The sequence below is a fragment of the Doryrhamphus excisus genome, unplaced genomic scaffold (genome assembly GCF_037039965.1).
Source record: "Doryrhamphus excisus strain RoL-2023G ecotype Guam unplaced genomic scaffold, RoL_Dexc_Guam_v1.1 HiC_scaffold_24, whole genome shotgun sequence".
NCBI lineage: Eukaryota > Metazoa > Chordata > Actinopteri > Syngnathiformes > Syngnathidae > Doryrhamphus > Doryrhamphus excisus.
Window position 1 is genome coordinate 3,526,159 of NW_027621862.1, and position 11,130 is coordinate 3,537,288.

Consider the following 11,130-nt stretch of genomic DNA (forward strand, 5'->3'; position numbering starts at 1 on the left):
TACGTTATTCTCACGTTTTAATTTGAACATTTCACAAGCCTCTCTTGTTCTTGTCTTTTAAAGGAGGATTAAGAAGCCTGTTTTTCGGAGGCAGGATTTAACACATGAGGAGTTGGAAAAACCAAAACAAGTCTATTGAGGCGTTCTTGACCTTTGCTGAACCACTCACTGATAATTGATCTCAAGGTATCTGGGGAAATATGAACATTTTAAAAGATTTTTCTTTTCCTAAACAGGCCCTTCAACCTTTACAGCATGTGTGCCGTCACTTCATGATTCAAAATATGACTGAATTTTTTGTAGCTTTGTATGTTATTGCAGTAGGAGTGGTGGATATGGTTAATTTTTCTATTTATTTCTAATATGCACAGTGGTGGTTATCATTCATAACTGGTGGGAGGAGCGATCACATTAATGATATGGTTCATCTACGCGTGATTCCAAACAGATATTAGTAGAAAAGCACAAATAATTATTCTGAGTGTTCCCCAAGGATCAATCTTATGACCACCGTTATTTTTCTAAATGAACTGAAAAGAAATCGAACTTAATCTAAAAGTGTATTAGCAGTATGGTGAAAAAATCTAATGTTTTGTTAATACTGTTATTGTTATCTAAAAGTGTACGATTATGTGCATGATTAAAAAAATCTTCACCAAAATTTTGCCTTGGTTTGCATACGCTGTCTCAGTTATCGTACAGTATTGCACGTAACAAAGTGTCATATTTCATCTTGGATCACACACCTAACATCAAATCTTACGATACTTATTGTTTTTATTTTGTTAATACTGTTATTGTTATCTTAAAGTGTACTAACGGTATGATTAAAAATCATGACCAAAATTTAGCCTTGGTTTGCATACACTGTCTCAGTTATCGTACAGTATTGCACGTAACAAAGTGTCTTATTTCATCTTGGATCACACACCTAACACCAAATCTTACGATACTTATTGTTTTTATTTTGTTAATACTGTTATTGTTATCTTAAAGTGTACTAACGGTATGATTAAAAATCATGAACAAAATTTAGCCTTGGTTTGCATACACTGTCTCAGTTATCGTACAGTATTGCACGTAACAAAGTGTCTTATTTCATCTTGGATCACACACCTAACACCAAATCTTACGATACTTATTGTTTTTATTTTGTTAATACTGTTATTGTTATCTAAAAGTGTACTAACGGTATGATTAAAAATCATGAACAAAATTTAGCCTTGGTTTGCATACACTGTCTCAGTTATCGTACAGTATTGCACGTAACAAAGTGTCATATTTCATCTTGGATCACACACCTAACATCAAATCTTACGATACTTATTGTTTTTATTTTGTTAATACTGTTATTGTTATCTAAAAGTGTAGTAGCGGTATGATTAAAAATCGTCACCAAAATTTAGCCTTGGTTTGCATACACTGTCTCAGTTATCGTACAGTATTGCACGTAACAAAGTGTCATATTTCATCTTGGATCACACACTTAACACCAAATCTTACGATACTTATTGTTTTTATTTTGTTAATACTGTTATTGTTATCTTAAAGTGTACTAACGGTATGATTAAAAATCATGAACAAAATTTAGCCTTGGTTTGCATACACTGTCTCAGTTATCGTACAGTATTGCACGTAACAAAGTGTCATATTTCATCTTGGATCACACACCTAACATCAAATCTTACGATACTTATTGTTTTTATTTTGTTAATACTGTTATTGTTATCTAAAAGTGTAGTAGCGGTATGATTAAAAATTGTCACCAAAATTTAGCCTTGGTTTGCATACACTGTCTCAGTTATCGTACAGTATTGCATGTAACAAACTACACCTAACAAACACACACCTAACACCAAATCTTACGATACTTAGTTGTTTTTATTCAGATTTTGTTAATACTGTTATTGTTATCTAAAAGTGTACTAACGGTGTGATTGACAAATCTTCACCAAACTTTTGCCTTGGTTTACATACACTGTCTCAGTTATCATACAGTATTGCATGTAACAAACTATTGTATTTAATCCTTTGGTGCACTGAATCTTGTGGCTACGCCATCTTGGATCACACGCCAAATCTTATGATACTAAGTTGTTTTTATTGATTAAAAATCTTCACCAAAATTTTGCCTTGGTTTACATACACTGTCTCAATTATCGTACAGTATTGCACGTAACAAACTAATGCATTTAATCCTTTGGTGCACTGAATCTTGTGGCTACTCCATCTTGGATCACACACCTAAAACTCTCTCTCTTCCACTCCTCCGTGTCCGTAGACCTCGCTATCTGCCAACAACAGCTCTTCAATAAAGGTAATCATGACAAGGCCTGCTAGCATACAAAAGTAACAAACGCCAGCGTTGATGCTGTTTTTGACCCCGCTGGAGGACTATGATGAATGTCCCCCTCGTTTGCTATACTTTACCTGTCGGCTTTTGCCTGTGAATTAATTGAGTGAAACGCTCCTCAGGGGGAGGGGGGCGTCAAGTTAGGCAGCAGCCCCCTTTTGCTAAAGCCATAAAAGAAGAAACAGTTGGGTGTGATTAGGTTATTTACTGCTCTATTTGGGCTTTTATGGTCAACATGATGCTCACGGGGTTGCTTAGTTTATGTGCGGGGGGGGGGCAATGATGTCATCACTCTTATCCTCCCTCTTTTTATTTATATTTTAACGGTGTGATTAAAAAATCTTACCAAATTTGCCTTGGTTTACATACACTGTCTCAGTTATTGTACAGTATTGCACGTAACAAACTGTTGTATTTTACCCTTTTGGTGCACTGAATCTTGCGGCACTCCATCTTGGATCACACACCAAATGTTACGATACTAAGTTGTTTTTCTTTATAATTTGTTAATACTGCTATTGTTAACTAAAAGAGTACTAATGGTGTGATTAAAAAATCTTACCACATTTTGCCTTGGTTTACATACACTGTCTCAGTTATCGTACAGTATTGCACGTAACACCAAATCTTACGATAATTACTTGTTTTTATTTATATTTTGTTAATACTGTTATAGTTATCTAAAAGTGTAAAAGTGTAGTTAAAAAATATTACCCAATTTTGCCTTGGTTTACATACACTGTCTCAGTTATCGTACAGTATTGCACGTACTGTACTGTTATTAGGTTATTTACTGCTCTATTTGGGCTTTTATGGTCAACATGATGCTCACGGGGGTTGCTTAGTTTATGTGCGGGGGGGGGGGGCAATGATGTCATCACTCTTATCCTCTCTGTTGTTTTTATTTATATTTTGTTAGTACTGTTATTGTTATCTAAAAGTGTACTAACGGTGTGATTAAAAAATCTTACCAAATTTTGCCTTGGTTTACATACACTGTCTCAGTTATAATACCGTATTGCACGTAACAAACTGTTGAATTTAATCCTTTGGTGCTCTGAATCTTGTGGCTACTCCTTCTTGGATCACACACCTAACAACAAATCTTATGATAATTACTTGTTTTTATTTATATTTTGTTAATACTGTTAGTACACTTTTAGATAACAATAACGGTGTGATTAAAAAATCTTACCAAATTTTGCCTTGGTTTACATACACTGTCTCAGTTATCGTACAGTATTGCACGTAACACCAAATCTTACAATAATTACTTGTTTTTATTTATATTTTGTTAATACTGTTATTGTTATCTAAAAGTGTAAAAGTGTAGTTAAAAAATCTTACCCAATTTTGCCTTGGTTTACATACACTGTCTCAGTTATCGTACAGTATTGCACGTACTGTACTGTTATTAGGTTATTTACTGCTCTATTTGGGCTTTTATGGTCAACATGACGCTCACGGGGGTTGCTTAGTTTATGTGCGGGGGGGGGCAATGATGTCATCACTCTTATCCTCTCTGTTGTTTTTATTTATATTTTGTTAGTACTGTTATTGTTATCTAAAAGTGGTGTACTAACGGTGTGATTAAAAAATCTTACCAAATTTTGCCTTGGTTTACATACACTGTCTCAGTTATCGTACAGTATTGCACGTACTGTACTGTTATTAGGTTATTTACTCTATTTGGGCTTTTATGGTCAACATGATGCTCACGGGGGTTGCTTAGTTTATGTGCGGTGGGGGGGCAATGATGTCATCACTCTTTTCCTCTCTGTTTTTTTGACTTAGTTATTTGAATAGCAGTGCTTGCACTCAATCATTTCCGTTCCATATCAAAAAAGAACGGTATTTATTATGGATTTTTATATAAGAAACTTTGCTTCAAAGGTCAGACTAGTAGGTACATCCTCCCTGTCAAACACCCATCAGATTTTTTTTTTTTTCTGGCTCTCTGATCTTCTAACAAAATAAGAACTCCCGAAGTTGATATGTTGCTCTGATTTAAAATGCAAACAAGAGTTGCCTCCAAATTTAATCCGCCATATTTACATTCCCATTGCCAACAAAACATTTTATTATGTAGGTCATGACACACACATTTTGCATTCAGATCACTCTCCCAGTGAAGTGCATGTATAATTTGACTGTTAAGCAACAAGGCGGGACTGCAAAAGGAAATTGCTGCACCATTTTATATGCTGATTGTAGCCTGCACGGAACATTTCGGTCGACATCACATTCTCCTTATCACACAGTGGCTGCTCTCTGAGCTCGCTTTTCGATTTTTTTTTTCTTTTGAGTTATTTAAATTCAAAATATCTAATAGGGGAAAAAAAAAATTTGGTTAGAACTTTACATGCACTCACAACTGGAATGATTTATTCGAGCTATTCTTTTTTACAGGGTGGAACGATGATACCTACAAGTGTATTACAATAAAATGTACCTCCTATATTCTGTTACGGTCAGAAATGTTCATGTCTTATCAATTTTGGGTCCTGAAGGCTTTCTTTGAAGTATTACAGCTGGAATGATTACTCTCTTTGACCAATACTCAGAAATATAGCATACACTGTAAACCCGAATGTTCAAAGTATTTAAATAAATGAAGTTATGCATACTCAAAGTTCTTAAAAAAAAGTTCTAATATCAAGTTCATTTAACATGTTGTTCCATTTTGAGTACTTTTTAAGTAATATGTTTTGATTAAATTGAACTATGGCAATATTAAGTAAGATTAACTTAAAAACATAGTTTACATACAACTTAATAATGATAAATAAATAATAAATAATTAATTTGTACAAGTATAGTTAATTTTCTTAAAAGTTCTCCTTATAAATGTTGATTGCCAATTGCATTATCCGTCTTTTCAGTTTATTAAACTTGTGATTTTTGATTAATATGAACTTTGCAGATTTCTGTAACTTACTTAAAAGAATTTGTAGTTACTTATAAAAAAAGTATCAATTAAACATGAATAAATCAAACCAAGAATCAATTGGTTCGACCATATCTTAATTATTGTGTGGAAATATGGGCTAATAACTATAAAAGCAATCTTCACTCGCTAAATGTACTGCAAAAAAAGGCCAGTAAGGATAATTCATAATGCCGCCTACAGAGAACATACTAACTCCTTATTTCTAAAATCACAAATACTTCTACTTGCTGATATAGTTCATCTTCAAACAGCTAAAATAATGCATAAGGCTAAAAATAACCAATTAGCTAAAAATGTCATCCAATACTTCTCTACAAGAGAGGAGAAATATGATCTCAGGGAATTAAATTAAATTAAATTAAATTAAATTAAATTAAATTAAATTAAATTAAATTAAATTAAATTAAATTAAATTAAATTAAATTAAATTAAATTAAATTAAATTAAATTAAATTAAATTAAATTAAAAAAATAAAAATTTTAAAAATTTAATTATATTAGGAAAGCAGGAAGTGAACAAATGTAACAGTTACTGATTGTAAAAGCACCATATATATCACTATATTGACACTTACTATGGTACCCATTATGTCATTGGATGCTCATATCACCTCGTACTTCAGTGCGGGACAAAAATTAAATTAAATTAAATTAAATTAAATTAAATTAAATTAAATTAAATTAAATTAAATTAAATTAAATTAAATTCAATTTTAAATTAAATTATTTTTTTTTAATTTAAAATTTAATTATATTAGGAAAGCAGGAAGTGAACAAATGTAACAGTTGTAAAAGCACCATATATATATCACTATATCGACACTTACTATGGTACCCATTATTGTATGGTCATATCACCTTGTACTTCGCTACATGCCAAAAAAAAAAACCTTAAACTATATTAAGAAAGCAGGAAGTGAACAAATGTAACATTAAATGTAATATTAAATATTAAAGCTCTGATATACTCAAATGTTTGAGTTGATGAACTAAAAAAAAAACTTTTTTTGAGTTCTATTAACTTACTCAGGTTCACAGTGTAGTAAAGTCTGAATTTCTGGGCATGCCTGGACGATGTGTATGAATTTGGCCATTGTGATTGAATTCTATCCATAAAATGAACCCCCCTGCTCCTCCACTATCTTGCATTCACCCCATACAGGTCGGACTGAATATATTGAATAATTTATGCACCCTCCAGGATCACTAATAACGTTGCATCCAATTAATAATTAAAGCCTCGTATCGATTGTGGCGCTACATTGCGTGTGTTAAACGACATTAGTCAGTGTTGCGCTTGATAAAAACACTACTGATGCCCCCCCCCCCCCCCCCCCTCCATAACACTGGCTTGCAAGGATGCAAGAGGGGTGATATTTGAAAGTGGACACTTTGGAGATGAACGTTAATTGAAGTATTTTTGTTGCACACGACAACAAAAAAAAAAAGCACAGCTCGTTTGTCAATGAGTGTGTTAGTCAACAGCAACCGCTAATTACGTATAATTAGTGGATAAAGATGGTGGCGGGGTTTTTGTTTAAGCTCAAAGTAATTAAATATTGATTTTCTACACCATTTTTTTTGTTACTGTTCTATTAAAATTACACAAAGTGGGATATCGCATTGAAATGTATTGAATAAGGTTTTTATCCAGCTTGTTTGTTTGGCAATATGTTGTTTTATACAAGAGATGTTCAAAGTAGGGATGTTCTGGTGGAGGGCGGGGTTGGGGGGTGGTAAAAAAACAGCAAGGTACTCTTGTTACAGTATATAGAGGATCTTTGACTGGGTAGCACCTTTGAAAAATAATAAAACTTGTCTTGTAGAGGATTTTTGACAAGGATGTTTGCAGTCAGTCCTTAAAAACAGCCAGATGCTCTTGTCACGTAGAGGATCTTTGACTAGGTAGTACCTGCAAATATAGCTAAACTCTCTTGTCGTGTAGAGGATCTTTGACTTGTGTTTTTGCAGTAGATCCTAAAAAACAGCAAGGTACTCTTGTTACTATATATAGAGGATCTTTGACTAGGTAGCACCTGAAAAAATAGCTAAACACTCTTCTCATGTAGAGGATCTTTGACTAGGTAGTACCTGTAAAAATAGCTCAACACTCTTGTCATGTAGAGGATCTTTGACTAGGTAGTACCTGAAAAAATAGCTAAACACTCTTCTCATGTAGAGGATCTTTGACTAGGTAGTACCTGTAAAAATAGCTCAACACTCTTGTCATGTAGAGGATCTTTGACTAGGTAGTACCTGTAAAAATAACTAAACACTCTTGTCATGTAGAGGATCTTTGACTAGGTAGTGCCTGTAAAAATAGCTGAACACTTTTCTCATGTAGAGGATCTTTGACTAGGTAGTACCTGTAAAAATAGCTAAACACTCTTCTCATGTAGAGGATCTTTGACTAGGTAGTACCTATAAAAATAGCTAAACGCTCTTCTCATGTAGAGGATCTTTGACTAGGTAGTACCTGTAAAAATAACTAAACAGTCTTGTCATGTAGAGGATCTTTGACTAGGTAGTACCTGTAAAAATAACTAAACACTCTTGTCATGTAAAGGATCTTTGACTAGGTAGTACCTGTAAAAATATCTAAACACTCATGTCATGTAGAGGATCTTTGACTAGGTAGTACCTGTAAAAATAACTAAACACTCTTGTCATGTAGAGGATCTTTGACTAGGTAGTACCTGTAAAAATAACTAAACACTCTTGTCATGTAGAGGATCTTTGACTAGGTAGTGCCTGTAAAAATAGCTAAACGCTCTTCTCATGTAGAGGATCTTTGACTAGGTAGTACCTGTAAAAATAACTAAACACTCTTGTCATGGAGAGGATCTTTGACTAGGTAGTGCCTGTAAAAATATCTAAACACTCATGTCATGTAGAGGATCTTTGACTAGGTAGTGCCTGTAAAAATAACTAAACACTCTTCTCATGTAGAGGATCTTTGACTAGGTAGTGCCTGTAAAAATAGCTAAACACTCTTGTCATGTAGAGAATCTTTAACTAGGTAGTGCCTGTAAAAATAGCTAAACACTTTTCTCATGTAGAGGATCTTTGACTAGGTAGTGCCTGTAAAAATAGCTAAACACTTTTATCATGTAGAGGATCTTTGACTAGGTAGTACCTGAAAAAATAGCTCAACACTCTTGTCATGTAGAGGATCTTTGACTAGGTAGTACCTGTAAAAATAACTAAACACTCTTCTCATGTAGAGGATCTTTGATTAGGTAGTGCCTGTAAAAATATCTAAACACTCATGTCATGTAGAGGATCTTTGACTAGGTAGTGCCTGTAAAAATAACTAAACACTCTTCTCATGTAGAGGATCTTTGACTAGGTAGTACCTGAAAAAATAGCTCAACACTCTTGTCATGTAGAGGATCTTTGACTAGGTAGTACCTGTAAAAATAGCTAAACACTCTTCTCATGTAGAGGATCTTTGACTAGGTAGTGCCTGTAAAAATATCTAAACACTCATGTCATGTAGAGGATCTTTGACTAGGTAGTACGTGTAAAAATATCTAAACACTCATGTCATGTAGAGGATCTTTGACTAGGTAGTACCTGAAAAAATAGCTAAACACTCTTCTCATGTAGAGGATCTTTGACTAGGTAGTACCTGTAAAAATAGCTAAACACTCTTGTCATGTAGAGGATCTTTGACTAGGTAGTGCCTGTAAAAATAGCTAAACGCTCTTCTCATGTAGAGGATCTTTGACTAGGTAGTACCTGTAAAAATATCTAAACACTCATGTCATGTAGAGGATCTTTGACTCGGTAGTGCCTGTAAAAATAACTAAACACTCTTGTCATGTAGAGGATCTTTGACTAGGTAGTGCCTGTAAAAATAACTAAACACTCTTCTCATGTAGAGGATCTTTGACTAGGTAGTACCTGTAAAAATATCTAAACACTCATGTCATGTAGAGGATCTTTGACTAGGTAGTACCTATAAAAATAGCTAAACGCTCTTCTCATGTAGAGGATCTTTGACTAGGTAGTACCTGAAAAAATAGCTAAACACTCTTGTCATGTAGAGGATCTTTGACTAGGTAGTACCTGTAAAAATATCTAAACACTCATGTCATGTAGAGGATCTTTGACTAGGTAGTACCTATAAAAATAGCTAAACGCTCTTCTCATGTAGAGGATCTTTGACTAGGTAGTACCTGAAAAAATAGCTAAACACTCTTCTCATGTAGAGGATCTTTGACTAGGTAGTACCTGTAAAAATAGCTAAACACTCTTGTCATGTAGAGGATCTTTGACTAGGTAGTGCCTGTAAAAATAACTAAACACTCTTCTCATGTAGAGGATCTTTGACTAGGTAGTGCCTGTAAAAATATCTAAACACTCATGTCATGTAGAGGATCTTTGACTAGGTAGTACCTGTAAAAATAACTAAACACTCTTGTCATGTAGAGGATCTTGGACTAGGTAGTACCTGTAAAAATATCTAAACACTCATGTCATGTAGAGGATCTTTGACTAGGTAGTGCCTGTAAAAATAACTAAACACTCTTCTCATGTAGAGGATCTTTAACTAGGTAGTACCTGTAAAAATATCTAAACACTCATGTCATGTAGAGGATCTTTGACTAGGTAGTACCTGTAAAAATAACTAAACACTCTTGTCATGGAGAGGATCTTTGACTAGGTAGTACCTATAAAAATAGCTAAACGCTCTTCTCATGTAGAGGATCTTTGACTAGGTAGTGCCTGTAAAAATAACTAAACACTCTTGTCATGTAGAGGATCTTTGACTAGGTAGTACCTGTAAAAATAACTAAACACTCTTGTCATGTAGAGGATCTTTGACTAGGTAGTGCCTGTAAAAATAGCTAAACACTCATGTCATGTAGAGGATCTTTGACTAGGTAGTGCCTGTATAAATAGCTAAACGCTCTTCTCATGTAGAGGATCTTTGACTAGGTAGTACCTTTAAAAATATCTAAACACTCATGTCATGTAGAGGATATTTGACTAGGTAGTGCCTGTAAAAATATCTAAACACTCTTCTCATGTAGAGGATCTTTGACTAGGTAGTGCCTGTAAAAATATCTAAACACTCATGTCATGTAGAGGATCTTTGACTAGGTAGTGCCTGTAAAAATATCTAAACACTCATGTCATGTAGAGGATCCACTACTGATGGGTTCCAAGGTCTTCTGGGGTCTTGGGTCTGGATTGGGATGCTGTTTTAGGTTTGGAGCATTTCCAGCTATCTTGACATGAAAAAGGGTGGAGCAGAACTGTGACTAAAAAAAATTGCATTTTTAAAATCCAAAGTTTTTTTTTTTTTTTTAACAAATCGTCTGACAGTCGACCCTCCAGAAAAGTGACATTTTACGGCTTTTTAAAAAAATAATACCACAACTTTCTGAGGTATTTCTGACCATTTCATATCGCTGCCTTTTCGCGGCTGTTGAAAAGTTTTAGACAAGGAGCTTATTGACTGTCAGGAATGATTTATGTTAAGGGGAGGAAGCAGCGAGGAGAGGAGACGACGAGAAAACCAGCAGGGCTAAATAAAGTGTCGATATCGTTGCTTTTAAGAGGAAGTGCCCCACAGAGGAAGCTTTTGAATGATTTCATGGACAACTTGCTTTCCTTTTTGCTCACTGCAAGCTCACATTTTAAAGACAGCACACACACAGAGTGGTTGTCATGACATTTAATGGCTTAGTGATATTTCCTTTGCTGATAAAAAAAAAAGGAATACTGCACTTTTTTGGAATTTTGCCCATCATGCACATTATTATTTCTTTCCCTTTTCTGTGCAGAGACGAATATGAGCTAGCTAACAATGCATGTC